The sequence below is a fragment of the Eriocheir sinensis genome, unplaced genomic scaffold (genome assembly GCF_024679095.1).
Source record: "Eriocheir sinensis breed Jianghai 21 unplaced genomic scaffold, ASM2467909v1 Scaffold47, whole genome shotgun sequence".
Taxonomy (NCBI): Eukaryota; Metazoa; Arthropoda; class Malacostraca; order Decapoda; family Varunidae; genus Eriocheir; species Eriocheir sinensis.
Window position 1 is genome coordinate 36,700 of NW_026111798.1, and position 22,635 is coordinate 59,334.

General features: G+C 41.3%; 1 long non-coding RNA gene across 1 annotated transcript; it reads left to right on the forward strand.

Annotated features, from left to right (window-relative positions):
* The first annotated feature begins 8,573 nt into the window (after nucleotides 1-8,573).
* LOC126992469 (uncharacterized) lies at nucleotides 8,574-12,820 on the forward strand. Its single transcript, XR_007746575.1, has 4 exons — nucleotides 8,574-8,694; nucleotides 9,963-10,076; nucleotides 12,154-12,319; nucleotides 12,733-12,820. It is a non-coding gene; the product is annotated as an uncharacterized LOC126992469 (long non-coding RNA).
* Nucleotides 12,821-22,635: the final 9,815 nt, after the last annotated feature.

The window sequence follows — 22,635 nt, forward strand, 5'->3', positions numbered from 1 at the left end:
CAAGTATCTATAAAACTGTCTGCCCATCTGTCTGTATTTCTGTCTATAGCCATATCTATCTATCTATCTATCTATCTATTTATCTATCTGTTTATCTGTATAGAGCTATGTATTTTATAGATTTATCCATCTAGTCTCTCTCTCTCTCTCTCTCTCTCTCTCTCTCTCTCTCTCTCTCTCTCTCTCTCTCTCTCTCTCTCTCTCTCTCTTCTTCTCTTCCACAGGGACGGATTGCACCTGTCTCCCATCGGGGCTGCCAGATTCAGAAGGCTCCTCAACGAGGCAGTACGTGTCATCCGAGCAAAAAACGAGTCACAGCCACGTCCCTCCACCCCGCCCATGTAAATAGACGCCGTGCATCGCAACAAACCCGTAACCGTGATCCCGCAAGTACCACCACCTCTATTACCAAGCCTCTAGATAACTTAAAAATCCTTAGTTTCAATGCGCGTAGCCTAAGAAACAAATTTGATGAACTGAGATGTCTTGCTCTAACAGAAAATTTTGACATAATTGCTATAACCGAAACATTTATCGACACCACAAATATTGATTTAAGTTCCGAATACAACATAGATGGCTACAGACTCTTCAACAAGGATCGTGTAAACCGTAGAGGCGGTGGCGTCGCCCTTTATGTCAAAAGCTATTTGCAACCCACTGACAAAACACCAGGAAACAGTAACATTGAACATTTGTGCGTGCGAGTAAACATTGCAAAAGTCAATTTAAATATATCTGTCACCTACAGACCTCCCGGGCAATCACTCGATGACGACCTTGAAATGTACAGCGTCTCAAGGCAGTCACTTAATAACGACGACTCACTGATATTAGGAGACTTTAACCTCCCCCATATCGACTGGGCGACACTGTCAGGTACAGAAGGCGAGTCACATAGAATGATCGAATTTCTAGAAGAAAATTATCTAAGCCAAATGGTTTCTGAGCCAACTCAACAAAATAATATACTCGACCTTGTTATAACGACCCAAGGTAACCTAGTCAGTAGTGTCACGGTAGGAGAACACCTCGGTTCTTGCGATCATAAATTAATGTGCGTCGACATTAGAGCTCAATCATCAGTGACTGAAAATAAAGTAAAGGTGCCCAATTTCAAAAGAGCTAACTTCGTAGAAATCCGACAAAAAACTAACAGAAATACAACTATCAGATGACGGCAACGTAGATGAAGCCTGGCTAAGCCTTAAAAATCACTTACTCACTCAGCATAACACATTCGTCCCCTTGTGCGAGAAGCGAAATAACACTAGTAAAAACCCACCGTGGTTTAATAGCGAAATTAAACAATCAGTCAATGAGAGAAAATTGTTTTACAGGTTAAAGAAAGAACAACGCACGCCCGAAAACATTAGACTTTATAATGATGCCAGGCGACGAGTAAAAAGACTAATAGGTCAGGCAAAGCGTAGATATGAAGAAAATATTGCAGCCAACTGTAAAAATAATCCGAAATCTTTCTTCAGTTACATAAACAACAGAAAGGCGATCAAAAGTGGTATTGGACCTTTAACAAACAGCGACGGTGCACTAGTGACTGACAGCCAACACATTGCAAACCTCTTAAACAATTACTTTTCCTCGGTGTTTAATACTAACAGTCTTCCTCTCGCTACCACCAACACCAGTACTATTGTAAATCTCGAGCATGCATTGCCTAATTTTGAAATAACAACCGATGAAGTCCTTAAAGCTCTCCATTCACTTAAAACAAATAAAAGTCCCGGACCCGACAAAGTATATCCTATACTGCTTAAAGAAACAAAGAGCGAAATACTCTCCTCCCTCACTACCGTATTCAATATGTCCTTGCGACAAGGCATCGTCCCTTCGGATTGGAAAAAGGCTAACGTGACACCGATTTTTAAGAAAGGAGACAAAAAAATACCAGGTAACTACCGACCCATTAGTCTAACTTCAATTGTAGGTAAGCTACTCGAGAGCATAATTAGAGACAAAATTGTGAGTTACCTCGAAAGCCACTCATTAATTGGGGATTCACAACATGGCTTCCGTAACAAAAGATCCTGCCTGTCAAACCTACTGACCTTTTATAACGATCTCTTCTCAATTTATGACGTAACCAAATCAGTGGACGTAGTCTATCTTGATTTCCAGAAAGTGTTTGATAAAGTCCCACATCATAAATTACTTTATAAACTAAAGCAAATAGGTATTGACGGTCAAGTAAACCAATGGATCGCGAATTGGTTGAGCAACAGACAACAAAGAGTTGTGATTGACGGATTTAACTCAGAGTGGGCGCCGGTCACTAGTGGCGTCCCTCAGGGCTCGGTTCTTGGCCCAGTGCTCTTCATTATTTACATCAACGACGTGGATGTTGGACTCAATAATCGCATTAGTAAATTTGCAGACGACACAAAGATTGGTAACTCGGTTCTCACTGACGAAGACAGGCAAAGCCTCCAAGAGCATTTGCACGAAATTTCAGCTTGGTCGGATAAATGGGAGATGCCCTTTAACGTAGACAAGTGCCAGGTCCTTCAAGTTGGAACAAAAAATAAGAAGTTCGATTACGAAATACGCGGCGTTAAACTCACAAGTGTTCAGTGCGTTAAGGACCTGGTGATTAAAATCGCGTCAAACCTCAAATTCTCACATCAATGCATCGATGCAGCAAATAAAGCGAACAGAATGTTGGGCTTCATTAAAAGAAACTTTTTATTCAAAAATAAAGATGTAATACTTCCGCTCTACAATAGTTTAGTCAGACCCCACTTGGAATATGCGGTACAGTTTTGGTCTCCCCACCATGCAAAGGACATTGCTAAACTAGAAGGTGTTCAGCGTCGAGCAACAAAAATGATCCCTTCCTTGCGCAACAAATCCTACGAAGAAAGGCTTTCCACCTTTAACATGTTATCTCTTGAGAAACGTCGCCTCCGAGGAAAACTGATCGAATGTTTTAAAATATTTAATGGTTTCACGAATGTAGACAGAACAAAATTGTTTATGATCGATGACACTTTGCGAACGAGGAACAATGGCACAAGACTCAAATGTAGACAAGTAAACTCAGACTGCACCAAATTTTTCTTCACCAACGTTGTAGTGCGAGAATGGAATAAGCTCCCACCGTCAGTGGTCCAGTGTAACACGATTGACTCCTTTAAAAACAAGCTCGACCGTCACTTCCTTCAACTTAATATTAACTAGAGTAGAAAAGCAACGTTTTGGAGCCATTTGATTAATGTAAAATCACTTAGGTTTAAGGACAGACCACCTAGTCTGGACCATGGGGTCTGTGTGGTCTGATTTTCTATGTACATCTATGTAAATCTCTCTCTCTCTCTCTCTCTCTCTCTCTCTCTCTCTCTCTCTCTCTCTCTCTCTCTCTCTCTCTCTCTCTCACACACACACACACACACACACACACACACACACACATACGTTCTCTCTCTCTCTCTCTCTCTCTCTCTCTCTCTCTCTCTCTCTCTCTCTCTCTCTCTCTCTCTCTCTCTCTCTCTCTCTCTCTCTCTCTCTCTCTCTCTCTCTCTCTCTCTCTCTCTCTCTCTCTCTCTCTCTCTCTCTCACACACACACACACACACACACACACACACACATACGCTCTCTCTCTCTCTCTCTCTCTCTCTCTCTCTCTCTCTCTCTCTCTCTCTCTCTCTCTCTCTCTCTCTCTCTCTCTCTCTCTCACACACACAGATATCGGTTGTCATTGGGCGAGATGCTGATGTCATGGGTGCCAGAGCAGCAGATACTGAGGCAGCGGCAGATGTCATGGGTGCCGGAGCAGCATATGTTAACCCAGTGGGTGCTGGAGGAGGAGATGGTACCTCCTCCAGATATATTGCCTCAAATGAGCACTGCGGTGAGATGGCCTCTACGGGTACAGTTCTGAAAAAAAGGGTCATATATTAGTCATGGTGATTAATGCTTGTAACTTAAGTAGGTAGTTGAAGAAAAATGGTCATAAAGGTGAAATATTACTTATTAACTGAAGTATTTCATTATTTTTTTGGGTTTGTAAAGTAATTGACTGATAAAGTGTGTATATACAAAGACTGTAAATTTATGAGTGATTATTACATTGTTTTAAAAAGGATATAAAAGTTTCACAAACATACATGCCAGTCAATATTTCACCGCTGCTTGACTGCTGCTGCTGCTGCTGTCCTGTTTGTAGCACAGGCAAGCCAGTGTCAATGCCGAAAGGCATTATTACCCCGTCAAAGACATTAGACGAGCGGCCGATGATGTCGTACACCACCTCGTCTATCACAGTTAATGTGATAGTTGGTGCACCACCACCTATGAAAGTAACATTTACTTTATTATTCTAATGAATGTAATAATTTGTCAGTATAGTGTGAGAGGTGTGAGCTTGAGGGGTGGGCCCCGGAAGGGATGGATGGATGGTGTGAAGGAGACGTTAAAGGGAGGAGTGACACTGTGGCATAGTAGAATGACTGTGTGTGACAAAAGCAAATGAAAAGCAGTTGAGAGTGTGTGAGGATTGACGTGGCCCTACGACCTCTGAGAAAGGTGCTTGCACATGTGGGGCACTCGGGTGTTGTGGGAAAATGTCATTGCTATGAAGGGGCAGGGGTAAACCAGTGTATGCTGTGAAGCCTTGAAATTCCCTGTCTGAACTGTGCAGCTAATCCCCCATACAATGAGGGTCTTCTCTTCTCCCTTCATTGGGGGAAGACAGCCAAGGTATATAGATAGATAAATAGAAAGTCATTGACAGATGAACATTAAAAAATATTTATATCAAATATGCAGTTCACTGCTATGAACGTATTAGCTGTAAGCTGAAATAAAGGCATTACTTGTGGCCAGTATAGCTGCATTCTGTGATCACGAAAAAAAAAAAAGACTAATATAAATTTTACATTTAAAGACATAACAACTCAACAAATTTACCAGTCTGCCGCTGCTCATTCTTGTACTGCGCAATGCGGGGCTTTGATTTTTGCAGTATGTTGTACCACCGCCTCTCACAGTCTTCTTGCGAACGGGGTCCAGTCCCAGGGAAGGCACTGTAAGGTTATAAATGTGAAGTGAGTTTCTTAACAGTTCCTCTATGGCGTGCTATTTATTTCCCATACCTTCTCCAATAACATTTAATACATTCTGTGATGGAAAGCTAAATCAGTATTTTTTTTTACATGCATCATAAGACATTAACTTTCTAGTTGTTATGAACATGGCCAAAATTACTACTTTTCATTACCTACTTGAATAAAATGCTTTTCTCCAGATAGTCTCAACATAAAAACTTGTACAAGTGTTGAGAGTCTGGCATGCCAACCCCCCCCCCCCCCCAAGAAAAAAAATCAAAATAAAGAATAAATAGAATAAGAGGTAAATATGACTCAACTCTCTTATAATAACCCCCTTTCCACCCCAACAAACTTGGGGACCTACCATGTTAGGTTAGGACGTGTTAGGTAGGACAGGTTTAGCAGAGTTGGTTTAGTTATGTTAGGTTGTTGAGGGAGTGGGGGTTGCAGCAGAAATGGTCATGATGAAACTATTCACGTGGAGCAGTAGGAAAAAGTATGTTTTGTTTGGAAACTCAAGTGGTTGTGTTCGTAGACAAAAATACCAATTTGACGAGGCTAGGTTAGTTTGCACTTTGCAAGTTACATGAATCATGAATATGTGAATATGTAACAAAAAAATTCAAAGCATTAACCTCAATTTCATTCTCTTGAGTACATTCCACCCTAACATTATATCACCATAATCTGTTTGACCAATGCTATCAAAATAATATTTAAATCTTATTTTACCATTCTCATCAAACCTACCCATTCCCATATAGTCTTGACATAAAGTACTTGTAAAAGTGTTCCGAGTCTGGCATGCCTAGCACTGCCCCCCCCTGCCCCCCCAAAAGAAAAAAATAATCAAATAAAAAAGAAATAATAAATAAATAAACAAAGAATAAAATATGAGCGAAATATGCGTTAACTATCTGCACTAACCCCCTCTTCGGTAAATCTTAAGAATAGCGGCTCCTAGCGGGAGTGCGTTTAGGGCACAGTGTGGTGGTAATTACAACATTTATAGCACGTATGACGGGGCTTTGACAAGAGGACAGGCGTGTTTATGTCAAGGGGTGTATATACTTTTCCCCTGTGCCCTCACGATTTCTTCTAAGTCAATGGGCGATGAGACTGTGAGCTCCAGGGTGAAGAAAAGGAAGAGCCCGCGCAGAAAAATAAGCCCCTTGTGACATGAACACGCCTGTCCGCTTGTCAAAACCCCGTCGTATGTGCTGGAAATGTTGTAATAACCACCACATCGTGCCCTAAATGCGCACCCGCTAGGAGCCGCTATTCTTAAGATTTACCCCCTCTTCCCCCAAACAAACTTGGGGACCTGCCATATTGATTTAGGACATGTTAGGTAGGACAGGGCCAGTATGGCATAGTTAGGTTAAGTTATGTTAGGTTGTTGAGGGAGAGGGGGTTGTTGCAGAAATGGTCATATATACACAATTCACATGGTACAGAATGGAAAGGTATGTTGTTCCGAAAGTCAGTGGTTGTGTTATTATGCAAAAAATACCCAATTGATAAGGTTAGGTTAGTTTATAAGCTAATTAAATCATGAATATGTGATTACCTTGTCACAGCTTCTGACACTTCAGTCCACGCTCTCTTCTTATCCCCAGAGGTGACAGTCTTGCCGTAACGCCCTCTGATGATATGTCTTTTTTCATATATCTGCTGTAAGAGGTAGACCGTTTCATCTTGAGACCAATTGAATCTCCTCCTCGCCGCTGGTTCTCCAGTAGGTGAGCTCATTGTGGCAGTTGACGTGGTTATGGTGCGGTACTGAGCGTGTTGTTGTGACGAAGGACTCCTTTGTCACAACAACACGCTCATTATCTGCCCTTTGACAGGAGGGTAGATAACGTGAGGGGAGTGATGACGTAGAAGCAGCCTATAACTACATTTCATTAATATCTGCCACAAAACTCTTTTTTTTTCTTGTGTTTACCATTTATTTTGTTTTTGTTTTTCATTTATACTTATTTCCTATGCCAACCTTTATTTTTTTTTTCTTTTGAAATATTTACGAAATTCATGTCAGATGTTTACGTTTTGCACGGAGGCGTCCTTAGCAACGAGCCCGCCATAAAGAAGAAGAAGAAAATAATAGTAGCCAGGGATTTGCTAATACCTACACTCAAAGTTGACGAGGATAGCTTTTACTCTTAATAATTTGAAACTATTAACTTTGATAGTAACTTTAAGAGTAAAAGTTAATAGCTCTCGAGGATGCGGGCCCTGGTCATCTTCCACAGCAACTGGTGAAGATGATGCTCTTGTCTGTATATCATACATAATCATTAACATACAATTTACCAAATAACTCCAATTCAAATGAATATAAAGTTTTGCTATTGATTAATGTCACATTTCAACTCATACTGTCATATGTACATTTGAAATCAATGTTTTTTTAATCAAATTCCCCCAAAATTCCAATGTACCCATCTATAGTCTTTTATTTTCATATACTATGTTGTATTGGTTTCTTCATGCAATACCTTGAAAACAATTACTAGGATCTCCAGTGACAGAGAAATTTACAAGAAAATAAAATTCAGCTGCTAATATTGGCACTAGATAGTTAACAACTATTCTAGTCCATGCTATACAAAATAACCAGGTCATAACATTAGTGAAGTAATGGAGCTGGGCCACAACCCTGTCTTGGCAGCAGCAAGGCAGTGCAAGCACTACAAATCAGGATAATGTTGAAGCACATCTTGCGGTGATTTTAGTCAATTACCACTATGCAGTGTTTTATAAAACATCTTGCTCAATTGCGTGAATTTTGGGGAAAATCAAGCTCCGTCCTTAGTTTATCTTGAATAGTGTCATATAAAACAAACATTTTAAATGGGTTGAATACTATAATAAAGTCAATAGTAGTGATAACATTTTACAAAGTTTTTATCCTGCGACAAAATACTAGTCTAAGAAGAATATAGCATTCACCCACTATGTGAATGTGATCATAAAAATAAATCAATCAAATAATCTCATCAGTATAAAACAAAGTATAAAAAAATATTACAAAGCATGTAACGAGTACTTACACGAGGCTTGCAACGCTTCTTGAGAGGGGCAGTTGGTACCTCATCATCAATTTGCTGCCTTTTTTGGGGTGCTCCAAACTTTGCCTTGAGGGCAACAAACTCCTTCATAGGCATCCTAAGGCACTTCATTTTGGTTCTCAATGACATTCTCCAACATTTCTGAAAATCATAACTATGAAAATTAAATTTATGACTATAAAATGTCAGTATCATACTAGTGATTAAACATGTAGATTCTATTTTGTTTCATCATTTCAATTCCAATAATGTTAGTGTCTTAAGTGATGATTGGCACTACCTTACTACTCAAAATAAATTCACTTACAGGATCTCCAAGGTAGTTTAAGGTTTAAGGTTGGAATCGTAATCACCAGGAGGTACCCTTTCGACGTGAGCAAGTCCTCTGTATCGTTGAACTATGGGTACTGCCACGACCTCACTCACCACACCCCATATCCCTTCCTCAAGAGAGGACAGGTACCACTCCTAGTCAACGGAAAGACTCCGGACTGAGCAAGCTCGAACCGTGAAGCCTGGCAGCGCAGCGCTCTAACCAGTTGCGCCATCCATGTAAGTTACTCAAACAGGGTCCTTTATTAAGGTTCTTTCCATGTCATCTCAGCCCCTGCGTTTTCCCAGTTAAGAAGAGTTCTATCCACCTCATCAAAATTATGAATCAATTTGTACAGGGTGATCAGCTATCCTCTCTCCCGTTTTCTTCTTCCTTCTTGTATGTTTTCCTTGGTCTTTTTTTCCCATTTCCATAACATGGCACTTGTTTGCATGAAATTCCATCTCCCATAACTGGCTCCATCTGTACACTCTGTCCAGGTATTTTTTGCAGCTCTTCACAGTCTTCCTCCGTCCTCACTTTTCTTACTAACTTTGCATCGTCTGCAAAAAAGGCCCATATAACTTTTTATACCAATCGCTATATCATTTATATATAACATGAATATTATTGGTGCCACAACTGAGCCTTGAGGAACTCCACTCTCTACTCTCCCCCAGTTTGGTTTCTCCTCTCTAATCACCTTCCTCATTTATCTTTCCATAGAGTAATCCTTCATCCGCTCGATAACCTTTCCCCCCAGTCATCCTCACTGCTGTAGCTTCTAGATTAACCATTTGTGCAGAACCTTGTCAAAAGCTTTTTCAGATCGAGATATACACAATCAGCCCATCCTTCTCTCTCTTGCACCACGTCTATTGCTCTTGAGTAGAGACATAGAAAGTTGGTGACACACGAATTCCCTTTTTCTAAATCCAAACTGTCCCTTATTTAGCTTATCATGTTTTCCTTTTCTAAATGTTCGACCCTTTATTTTTGTATTATACTTTCACAAATATTGCACATTTCACTTGTCAAAGAGACTGGTCTATAATTTAGTGATTCAATTTTATCTCCACTTCCATAAATTGGTACAATGTGCGCTCCTTTTCATTCTAAGGGCAGTTTTTCCGTATTTATGGAGCATGTTATTATGTCATAAAGTGGTTCCAATAATTTATTTATACACCCTTTTAGCACTTGTCCCGAGATTCCATCTGGTTCCATCTTAGTATATTCTTAGTATATATTTATATTATTCATATAGACATGTATTGGTATATCCAGGACTTTCTACATTATCAGTCTGTTATTTGCTATAACATGGCTCTGAGGAAAGGCCACTCTACCAAATGAGCCTGTACACTTACTTTAACATTGTTTGTTCATTGGCTGATATTATATATCGACCAAGAATTGGAAGACAAGGTATGTGGATTAGCTGCACATACATTTTTTTTCAAACAAAATATCCAATCAAATGCCTAATAGTTGCTCATGCCAACAGGTGGGGGACCCCCTAGAGAGGAGTTCTCCCAAGATGAGGAGGCCCTGCTCGACCTTCTTTCTCCCACAGGGTATGCAAATCTGCCCATTTCTGACAGCGAGGGTGGTTCTTTGAGTAAGTAACTTGATTAACCATTTTCCGTATGTTTCTTTGCCTATACATAGTCTCAAAACAGGAATTAATATTAGAACACAGAAATGGCTACTAATAAAATACATAGGATATAAATTTTGTCCAGACGAACTTATGTCATTACGAATATTTTCCATATTTTTTTTTTTTTACAACAAAGGAGGCAGCTCAAGGGCACACAAAAAAAGAAAACAATAATAAAAAAAAGCCCGCTACTCGCTGCTCCTAAAAAAGAAACAAAAGAGGTGGCCGAAAGCAAGATCAAATACGGGAGGAGAGATGTACTGATACCCTCCTCTTGAAAGAGTTCAAGTCGTAGGCAGGAGGAAATACAGTTGAAGGAAGATTGTTCCAGAGTTTACCAGCGTGAGGGATGAAAGAGTGAAGATGCTGGTTAACTCTTGCATAAGGGGTTTGGACAGTATAGGGATGAGCATAAGTAGAAAGTCGAGTGCAGCGGGGCGGGGAAGGCATGCAGTTAGCAAGTTCAGAAGAGCAGTCAGCGTGGAAATATCGATAGAAGATAGAAAGAGAAGCAACACTGCGGCGGAATTTAAGAGGTAGAAGACTATCAGTATGAGGAGGAGAACTGATAAGACGAAGAGCCTTAGCCTCCACTCTGTCCAGAAGAGCTGTGTGAGTGGAGCCCCCCCACACGTGAGATGCATACTCCATACGAGGGCGGACAAGGCCCCTGTATATGGACAGCAACTGTGCAGGGGAGAAGAACTGGCGGAGACGGTACAGAACGCCCAGCCTCAAGGAAGCTGATTTAGTAAGAGATGAGATATGAAGTTTCCAGTTGAGATTTTGATTTAAGGATAGACCGAGGATGTTTAGTGTTGTGGAAGGTGATAGCTGGGTGTTGTCAAAGAATAAGGGATAGTTGTTTGGAAGATTGTGTCGAGTGGATAGGTGGAGAAACTGTGTTTTTGAGGCGTTGAAGGACACCAGGTTCCTCTTGCCCCAATCGGAAATAATAGTAAGGTCTGAGGCTAGGCGTTCTGCAGCCTCCAGCCTTAAGTCGTTAAGTTCCTGTAGGGTGGGTCTTCTATTAAAAGAAGTTGAGTAATGCAGAGTGGAGTCATCGGCGTAGGAATGGATAGGACAGTTCGTTTTGGAAAGAAGATCATCAATGAACAACAGAAAAAGAGTGGGAGATAGGACAGAACCTGTGGGACACCTCTGTTAATAGATTTAGGGGAAGAACAGTGACCGTCTACCACGGCAGAAATAGAACGGTCAAAAAGGAAACTGTAGATAAAGGTACAGAGAGAAGGATAGAAACCGTAGGAGGGTAGTTTGGAGAGCAAAGATTTGTGCCAGACCCTATCAAAAGCTTTTGATATGTCCAGCGCAATAGCAAAGGTTTCACCGAAACGGCTAAGAGAGGATGACCAAGAGTTAGTTAAGAAGGCTAGGAGATCACCAGTAGAACGCCCCTTGCAGAACCCATACTAGCGATCAGATAGAAGGTCAGAAGTGGAAAGGTGCTTTTGAATCTTCCGGTTAAGGATTGATTCAAAAGCTTTAGATAGACAAGAAAGTAAAGCTATAGGACGGTAGTTTGAGGGATTGGAGCGGTCACCCTTCTTAGGTACAAGCTGTATGAAGGCATACTTCCAGCAAGAAGGAAAGGTAGATGTTGACAGGCACAATATGTACTTTATATCGTACAAACACCATACTAACTTTTGCATCCGAACTTTTCCATACAAATTTTTGTCATACAAACATTATCCTTGATGAACAATTGCATACGAATTTTAGACACAGACCTATTCCAAACAAGATTTGGTCCTAGAGTCATCAGTGACAGTTCACCCAGATGTTAATCCTGCCCTTTCTGGTGGATTCATAAATGTGTACCTGGGAAAGGTAAAGTGTGGCAACCTGGATGTCACACTGGCCCTGTGTCCCAGCAGGACAGTATGTTCCGGCATACCATGGGCTCAAGGGACTGACGTGTTGGAGATAAGCACTGAGGCCACATGCAGCTTACCATATGTCCCCAACTTTACATGTGGTTGTGATAATACCATTTCTAACTATATTTCAGATGTAGCTGGTGCTACACAGTGCCTTCCCTCCCAGGCTCTGGGTCCTGCTCAAGAAGGTACCCATCCATCCACAAGTGGTACACCGCAGGGAGAGTTTACTGTCATGGTGATTGAAGGCGAGGAGCGGAGAATCCCAATAATATCTGATAGCAGCCTTGAGTCAAGGTGAATCATATAGTAACATCGTACTATGGTAGTTATCGGTGCATTTTATTTGTATTTGGTTTAAAGCCTTAAACTGTGCACACCTTCCTTTAAAGTACATAAGTGTTCATTCTCATGAACGAATATTTTAAAATAAGACGCTATCAGCGGCATGAGAGTTTAATGACTAAAGAATGAGACGTTATGTGCCAATTGCTTAACTGTAATTGGTTAACAGATGAATATAACAAAAACATTGCTGTTTACAGCAGCATGAGAAGTAGAGTGCTATATGTATTAGGTTTGTTTTGTACACTATTTTTGCCCAGAACCCTCTGCTTTCACTCTACCATTCCAAGATACACATCACAACAAACTTGATGAAATTTTTGGATTTACTTAAATTTTTGCATTTTTTTATTTTTTTATTCTAGGTTTCATGGAGGAGATTAAGGTGGCACCTCAGCTTCTTAATGTAAATGAAGTACGGGACCTTATTTCCGACCTTGTGGGGAATCAAAGATAGTCTGTGTCTTTACAGCCGGAGAATGTGGCACTGCAGCGGGAGTGTGCTGCAATGCAGCGGGAGACTGTGGCTGCCTTGCAGAAATTAGCTGAAACACCAGCAGCCATCCTAAAACTTGTTCAGGCTATGGGAGGCCGAATTAAATAGGAAGCCATAGGTTTTCCCCTCATGGTTTAAATCATATAGGATTAATTATTTTTATTTCCTGGATTTTTTTTATCTCCTTTAATCACTAAGTTATGACGTAAATCTTAGAGGATCAAGTTATTTTGTCTTTCTTAAGGTTGTTAGTTTTTTCTCATTAGTTTTTTGATTTTAGGTGTAAATATTGATTTTTTTCTCTTCCTCAGGATTAAGTTTTGATGTAAACATTATATATTTTTCTATCTGTGGATTCTAGTCACGTTCCATTTGCTCCCGATACCAGAATCTAAAGTTGAGCTGTGTTACATTTTTAGTTCCTCATGTTTCTAGTCGCCTTTTCTATTTTTTTTTACCCCAAATACCATTTACCTCAAGTTGAGCTGCTATAATTTTAGTTTCTCAGGATTCTAGTATACCTCAAAGTGAGCTGTGCTGTAATCTTAGTTTCTCAGGATTGATTATATTAACACAAAGATTTTATAATGCATAAGAGGTCATATTGGCATGTACTCTTTTATAATATTTTACTTATACTAAAATTTCCTTATTTTTTTTAATAAAAGGAAACTATAGCTATACATCTTTATACGGTTGATAATATTTATACTAAGATTTTATATTTTTCTATAAAAGGATATCATGTTTTTTTATACAATGTTGCGTATGGTTGAATATATTTACACTAAAATTTTAAATTTTCATTAGCTCCTTATTTGTTGCTGAAAACTTAACCTAACATTTTTTTTAATTACTTAAAGAGAACTTAACAAAAAATAAATAAAAAAATCCTGTGAAATATATACATACATACATGAATACAGAGAGAGAGAGAGAGAGAGAGAAAAAAAAAATAATGAAATTACAACACACACACACACACACACACACACACACACACACACACACACACACACACACACACACGCACACACTTAAGCAGTTCCACTGCAGATCTCATGTAAACCATCTCTGGATGAGTTCCTCTCGGACAGTTGCCCCACGCTCATGGTGTCCGGCCGCAGGAGGCAAGTCTCCTTCTTCATCTTTCTGCTGGGGAGGTAATGAAAATAAGTTAAATATGAACTTCAGCAGTACTGGCATACTGTAGCATATGCCGAATAACTAGCACCTCCACTTGGCATTGCTACTGCATATGTATGTTAATAAATCTACCCTAAACCTAATTATACCAGGAGCACTGATACAGACAGCAATTTGTGGAGTATATAAAAGATAGCACTCTCTCAATGAAATACAGAAGCACCTACAGCTGCTGTGGAGCTGCAGCGCCACGTCTAACACAACGGTTGTGTAGCAGCAGACAAGCCGTCATGATCTTGGCACACTTCAGGGGAGTGTACTGCAACACTCCACCAGACCTGTGGATACACCTGTAAATGAAAATGTATGTTAGGCAACTACAAAAACTTTTAGTAGCGATTACTGTAACCCTTCCTACAACACTTTACTGCACCACATTAGACAAACTAACCTCTTAATGTTTCATGATAAGGCTAACTCTAGTAAAGAGGCGAATTAAGTGGTACAGAAACTGAAAGCAAAGCTACCTGAAGCGACTTTTCAAGACCCCAAACGTTTGCTCCACAACAAAGCGTGTCCTAATGTGAGCCCTGCTGCAGCGCTCCTCTGCTGCTGTCATTGGGTTAGCTACAGGGGTCATCAGCCATGATTCTAAAGGGTAGCCGCTGTCACCTGTAATATCTTAATTGCATTATAACAAAGCATAAAGCAAAATAATTATAATAACTTCTCTTTATCCTAAGGATGAACACCTCACCATACACACCTAGGAGTAGGTACTCTCCAAACTCTCCTTCTGCAAATCGCTCCCGCAGGTAGCTGTTGCGCCAGATGAATGAATCATTTGTTGACCCTGCGAATGAGTTATTGTGATGAAACCTACATCTGCACTGTAATAAACATTTACCTGTTTATAGGCATATTGACTATGGAGCAATTATAATCAGGCTTAGATATTATAATTAGTACTCAAAATTTCCGGTTAGGTAATAATGTGTCGAGTACCGACTGACATCCTAATATTTGAAATTACCTGGGAATCTGACACAGTAACTAGTGACCAAGCCAGCAGCATCGCATGCGACTTGTATGTTTAGCGAATGGAACCTTTTCCTGTTTATGTACAGGGCCTCATCGATGCTTGGACCCTTGGTGGCAACATGTGTACCTGTGGACATTTTTCACATAAATATTTGCATATTCAATGACAACATAAATATAAATATACATGCTGATGTATCAATTATTACTTCGACAACAGCAAACCATTATTTTCATCATTAATAAATATTTTTCTGGACAGTTATTTAGAGTCTTACAATCAATAGCTCCAACAACTCTGGGCAAATTGCGTATTCTTGAAAAGTTTCTAGCCACTGCTCTTCTTTCTTGTTCTGAAGAGGGCATCTTTATTTCACGCATTGCCTTGTTGGGCAAAGCATTTGCCACATCCATGAACACCAGCTTACACTTGGCTGTGAAGGACCTGAAACAGTAACATGGAATTAATCTCATCAGTTGATTACTGGAGCTTAATGCAGTTTCAATAATATTTCCAGTATCAGGCCCTGCATCCCCCAAACTATCTAAAAGTAATATGCATAGAAGTCCTTGAGCACCCTCATGTCTGTCTCATTCTTGCAAGAAAATTCGGTATTTGTGAAGTTTCGTCTCAGCCGCTCACACAACAGTTTGTATGTTGTTTGCATCTACATTACGACAGTTCCAACAACTTTTCTTAATAACGTTTTTCCAGCAAATTAATATTAAGGGATAGTGAAAAAATTAGGAGGTTAGGTTAGGTTAGTTAAGATAGGTTAGGATAAATTGGGATATAAGCACTTTTAAGCTTCACTTCCACGGGAAATGACTAGTTTCCGCCATGCCCCCCCCACCCCCCCCACACACACACACAAAAAAAAAAAGATTATCCACGGGTCCCCAAAGATCGTTGTAAGAATGTAACGGGCTTGTCGGGGGGCGTTTAAAGGGAGTTGATTAAGACTTCAGCTTCCTTAAGGCGAATTATATTCGTAGCCTTTATGTACAAGAAGCGACGGAGCGAGAGCGACTGTCGTTGTGTGTCAGTCGGAGTCTCGTGAAGGAGTCGCGAGTTACAGGTTGGAAAATAATTGTTACAATTGGTCACGTATGTCAAGGTGACCTTCACGCACCATCGGAGTGCGAAGTATACAAAACTGGGACGGTAAACACTGACGGACGACATTCCTATAAGGTGGCGTGATCTATCTGTCGTGGGTTTTTTCCATTGACAATTGTATGCCTAATTCGTGGTGATATTAAATAATAATAATACATTGATATCCTACTATAACACTGCTCGGTCACCTACCAGTGATCGCGACCTCGCGATATATAAAAATCGAAATAGCAGTCTAGTTACCATGAACATACATAGTGGGAGTTTGTCAAGCAGACTGCCAATGACACAATTACATTAAAACACTGGCTATGTAAGAACAGATGTGGAGTTATAATATAAATAGTGAGAGGGAAACCACAACGTGTGTGACATGAAACATAAGAAACCTCTCAAAAGATAAATATAAGGACACATGTATAAGAAACTATCAACTGGCATAGTTACAGACAATGAAACGGTCATCTAGCTCCTAAAAAAAATACAGTAGTGAAACACAGTACAATGTTAAGTATAGGAGCAGCCAGGTTTCTGTCCCCTGACTTGTCTGAGAAAAGGAAAAACTACCTTGCCAGTGGCCTCCCTGCATCCAGTCGCCGTGTCTGCACAACCAAATAATCGTGCAGGACAGAGTTTCTCCTAATAAGGCAGCACATGACGACGAGACTGACGAACATCAGAAACATTGGTACAAAAAATCCAGGGTACAGGTAGGGGAGATGCAAATAATCAGGCAGCGTTTCCTCCAGGGTTTCCGCAAACTCTGTTTTGTTCGCGAAAAACAATGAATTAAGGGAATTAGTCACATACGAGATGCTGGAGAAATGAATGTCATCGAGAGACCGTAGAGGAAACACTCGATGGGAAATATTGGCCATGAAAACCAGACTGATCCGGGACGGGTACGTTGTTATGTTAGTGGAGCGGATATAGCATGCTTCCGCTATGGCATAGTGACCAGTAACCCGTTGATAAGTGGTACCCTCCGGGCAGATGACCGATATATAGAATGACTGAGGGAAATAAAAATAATGCAGACCCTGAAAGTTCTTATGGAAAACAGGCGTTGGTGTTAGCTGCTTGTAGGAGCACAGGGAAAGAGCGTCAGACGCGTTCACGAGGGTGAGGGCGATCTCGCATACCCCTCCCCGAACTGAAAGGAAGGCAAAGAGAGACGCAGAGCAATAGAATCGCCCGAAGACCGTCTCCTTGCAATACTGCAAGAGTGAGTAGCTACCCGTTGAATACAGAGCGAAATCCATCGCGATTAGAACAAGAGACGGGGACGTGTCCATGGCTAACACACTGTACTTTGCTGAAAAAGGGAACGAGACAATTTCGTGTGCCTCAAACACGTCCGCCGTCTGAAATGGAACATGAATGATTATGGCATCAGGGGTGAGGCTGGACTCAATCAAGGGGTAAAAATATTGACTCATGTCCGGGGTGAATAAAGGTGTTAGGCTATAATTTTGATACCCGATCTGGACAGTCGTTCTCAAATCGTGTAGAGGGAACAAGGCAGGTGTGACTCTACCGTGCGCTGCATCAACCATGTTGCTAATAACCTGCTGATTTGCCGTTGCGACGGAGTTAATGACGTTTTCCAATACATGGAAGGCCTGATCTAGGAGGAGAAACTGATTCACCTGGTCGACCTGTTTGACAACTATATTGATAACCTCTACCATCTTATTTGTCTGCTCTAGCAGTTCCTCAATGTTAGTATGCAATTGCGCAAGTTTTCTACAATTGGCGTTGATCACCCTGCGATTTCTAGCAGCAAAGGAAAGTACATGAGCGTAGTGGTCCCGCAAATCGCGAACGTCCTCGTCGGTAGCCGTACCGAAAAGGAACTTTGAGGCGGACCCCACGATGTTGAGCAACCCCCTCTTTACCCGAGAGTGAACTGAGTGAAAACTGTAATCCATGTTTACCTCATCAACTTTTTCCCGTAAGAACAGAATCCTATCCTCCAGTAGTTGAAAAAGAGTCAGAGAGTTGGTACTAGAAGGTGCCTTTGATTCCCTAGTCTTGGTAGCCCGTATGGCGTCTGCCATGCCGAGCAGTTTTTCTGAGACTATCCTGATTGTGTCCGTGGTGTTGGTCAAGGAAGTATATGGATATTTTACGAGGAGCACATCTTCTATGAGGAAGACCTCTCCTATGTGTGCCGTGAGGGCACCAGGCATCAGGTGGATGGGTGTTGTTGCAAGCAGGGAGCCGAGGGACAACAAGATGGTCAGAATACGCAACATCATGATCTGAAAGTGGTGGGAATGAAGTATTTAAACCCGTGGTCTCAAGTTATAGCTATGGGTGTTGGGATTATCTTGTTGAACATTTGACTCTGGGGGGGAAGTACCAATATCAAGGTCCAAAGGTGAGGGAATTACTTTCAGACGATCACTGTGAACTTCTAGACTGACTCCACTATTCGACTCGAGAACCTCGAACCGATCTCCCCTGACATTCCGAACAACACGGTAAGGACCCACAAATTTAGCCCCCAGTTTCGAACTCATTTCCGCTTGCTTAATCATGACTGTGTCACCCTCTATTAATTTCACCAGGACGGCCTGTTTGTGTTGTTTTGACATCATTTCAACCTTCGTAGCTTTTAACGTACACCTAACATCAGGTGTATCTTAGAAAACATATGCATCTGCTGTTGTGCGTACCTATCAATGTTGTAGAGAGGTTGTTGAGGGATTGTTAGGAAGTCGTACGGAAGATGTTTCTCCACCCCATATAAGATGCAGTAGGGAGACTTCCCCGTAGAGTCGTTTACCGACGTAATTATGGAAGCGGCTATATGCGATAGCCAATCCTCCCAGTTATCGTGGAGATCGTTCACGATAGGCCTGAGGACCTGTAAGATTTTCCTATTAGCCCTCTCCGCCAACCCATTAGCAGCTGGGTGGTAAGCTGTGATAAAGGATTGCGTGATGTTAAACTGAGCGCTTATTTCGCTCAATACTGAGTTCCTAAACTCGGTGCCATTGTCACTCAAAAGAATTCGAGGAGACGAATGTGGACACAACACGTGAGTCACGAGGGCATGGGCCGCGTGTGGCTGTCTTGTCCTTGAGAGGCGCTAGAACTAGAAATCTAGAGAACTGGTCGACGCACACCAATAAGTAGCGCGAACCATGTTGGCTCTGGGGGAGCTGTAATAAGTCTATATTAACAACATCCCATGGCGCCTCTGGTACTGGGTATTGCAACATAGGTGCTGGCCCTTTACGGACCCCTTGTGCTTAGCACAAACGACGCAATGTGCGACATGTTTTTCTACATCAACCCGTAATGTGGGCCAGTAGAATTCTCGTCTGGTGACAGATAGCGTCTTGTCTCTTCCTGGGTGACCCGCAATGGGTGTGTTATGGACCAGCTTAAGCGTCACGGGGACGTATTTGTCTGGGATGACCAGTTGTTCTATAGGTACCGGTTTGGTTCCCAATATAAGAACGTTGGAATCTGCACGAGGCCGGTAGGCCGTGTATCTAATCCCACCTAGTGTCGCTGTCCATGAATTTATCTAATCTATTTTTGAATGTGACAATTGTATTGGCACTCACCACATGACTGCTAAGCCTATTCCACTCATCCACAACCCTGTTGGTAAACCAATTTTTGCCTATGTCCCTCTTGAATCTGAATTTATCCAGTTTAAACCCATTATTTCGTGTCCTACCCGGCTCTCTTACCAACAAAACCTTATGAATATCTCTCTTATTAAAGCCTTTCATCCATTTATAAACCTCGATCATGTCTCCACGCACCCTTCGCCTTTTTAGAGAATGCAAGTTTAACTGTTTGAGTCTTTCCTCGTATGGCAAGTTTCTCAACCCCTGAATCATCTTAGTCATCCTCCTCTGCACTGATACTAACATTTTGATATCCATTCTATAGTAAGATGACCAGAACTGAACTGCATAGTCAAGATGAGGTCTAACTAATGCTAAATATAGTTTGAGGAAGACTTCGGCGCTTCTGTTGCTTACGCTCCTTGAAATAAATCCCAGTACCCTATTTGCTCAATTTCTAGCTTGAATGCATTGTGCCCTTGGACGGAGATCAGAGCTCACTAAGACCCCTAAATCTCTCTCGCACCCAGACCTGCTTATGAGAGTGTCATTTAAGCAATAGTTGTGAGAGGGGTTGTTCCTACCTACACTCAGAATACTGCACTTCCCTACATTGAACTCCATCTGCCATTTATCCGCCCAATCATACAATCTGTTTAGTTCATCCTGGAGAATACTAGCGTCCTGATCCGACTCAATTACTCTACCGATCTTGGTATCATCCGCAAACTTACTGACATCACTACTAATTCCTGTATCTAAATCATTGATATAAATAATAAACAAGAGTGGACCTAATACCGAGCCTTGTGGGACCCCACTCGTAACACATCCCCAGTCAGATCTTTTACCATTGATTTGCACTCTTTGCTTCCTATTGCTAAGCCATGTCTTTACCCAGTTCAAAACCTTACCCTCTACACCGTGAGCCTGTGATTTAAGCAACAGTCGTTGGTGAGGAGCTTTGTCAAACGCTTTACTAAAATCAAGATAGATTACATCATAATTTTCATCTCTGTCTGCCGCCTCAAATACTTTACTGTAGGACAAGAGATTAGTGAGGCATGACCTACCTTTCGTGAACCCATGCTGCGAGTCATGAATTAAGCTATTATGGACTCCAGCATCTTGCCTATAACCGATGTTAAGCTAATTGGGCGATAGTTTGAAGCAGCCGACCTGTCCCCCTTTTTGAAAATCGGCGTCACATTAGCTACTTTCCATAAGCTGGGCACATAGCCAGTATTTACCGGCATCTTAAAGATGTCGGTTAGTGGACCACTGACTACATCACCTAATTCCTTTAATACCCTCGGAAAAGTCCCGTCAGGACCTGGCGACTTATTCCTCTTAAGCTTCTATCTCATCCTGAACTATTTGCCTGGTAATGATTATATCTCTCAATTTATCGCCATCCCCGCCCTCGTACACCTGAACCCTTTCTGGAATAGTCGTTCGATCCTCTTGTGTGAATACTGAACGGAAGTAGTCGTTCAACAATGTGCTTATATTATCGTAATTTTCTACTAGCTCCCCTGTGTTTGTTTTCAGCGGTCCAATTTTCTCCCGTGTTTTTGTTCTCTACATCTGAAAGAAGCCCTTAGGATTACTTTTTGCCTCGTTTGCTACTTTGATCTCATAATTCCTTTTTGCCATCCTGGTGTTTTTCTTCACTAATCTAGATAGTTCGACATACCGGCCCCTGAAATGTCTCACCATTTTTTATTTTCTGATAAATTCTCTTCTTTAACCCTATCTCGTGTTTTAGTCCACGAGTCATCCACTTGGGGTCATTGTTTTCTTTTCTAAGTGTTCGCTGTGGTATATGCTGTCCTTGCCCCTCTACTATTACTCTAACTAAATTATTGTAAGACATTTCTACCTGGTTCTCCTGGCTCTCTAATCCGCAGTGCTGGCCCTCATGTATCCCTAAATTATACCAGTTTATCTCTTCAAGATGTCTTCGAAGCCCCTCGTAATTTGCTCTTCTAAAATCTGGCACTAATACTGGGTTTGGTTCGCGGGTCACCGCCCAGTCTAAGCTAAAACGAACTGTTCTGTGGTCACTATTTGTATATATTTGTATATATTTGTGGTGGAAGTGGGGGAGTATCTCAGAAAATAGTTTTTTCTGATGGAATTCAAGGTCACAGTTGCATGAATCACTTTAAAAACAGGGGGGTTATATGTTTCATGAAAAATGGTGGGTGACATGAAACTTCCCAAGTTCCGAAAATTCCTGGACACTCTTTTTTTTTCATTAAGGATATGGTTCGATTACATTACAGATACATCTAGGTGAAGCTTGGTGATAACAAACGCCTAGTTTAACTATGAAGGGTTAAAAGGATACTGCTACTACAAAACTCAGTGGCTACACTGAGTTGGGTGTCGTATTCAGGGGTTCTTACCGCTGGTATTATTAATAAGAAAACTTACCGGTAATGTCTCCAATAAGTTGTTGGAAAGAGCCGCTGGCATACATTATCAGTGCCAGCAGCACCTGTGTGCAGGTGGGGGATGGCGTGTGCCCTCCTCGTCCTCCTCTGTAGATAGGGCTCCAGCTCCGCTATCAGCCGAGTAAGCTCTTGTCGAGGGAGTCTGTACTGACTGATGAGCTCCGCATCACTCACGGAGAGAGGGTCAAGGTGATCACGTATTATCCTTTCTCTCCTTAAAGCACGGTCATGCAGAACAGCGATAAGAATCTCCATCGAGGGTGCTGGCAGTGGTCTGACTGAGGATGTAAACAAACGCAATCCCTGTACCATCTCGCTTTTATGGAAGGAATTTCCCATATTACCTCTTACTTTTATTTCTTTGTCAAGAAACACTAATTATGACATATTTCATGTCAATATAAAGAAGGTTGTAA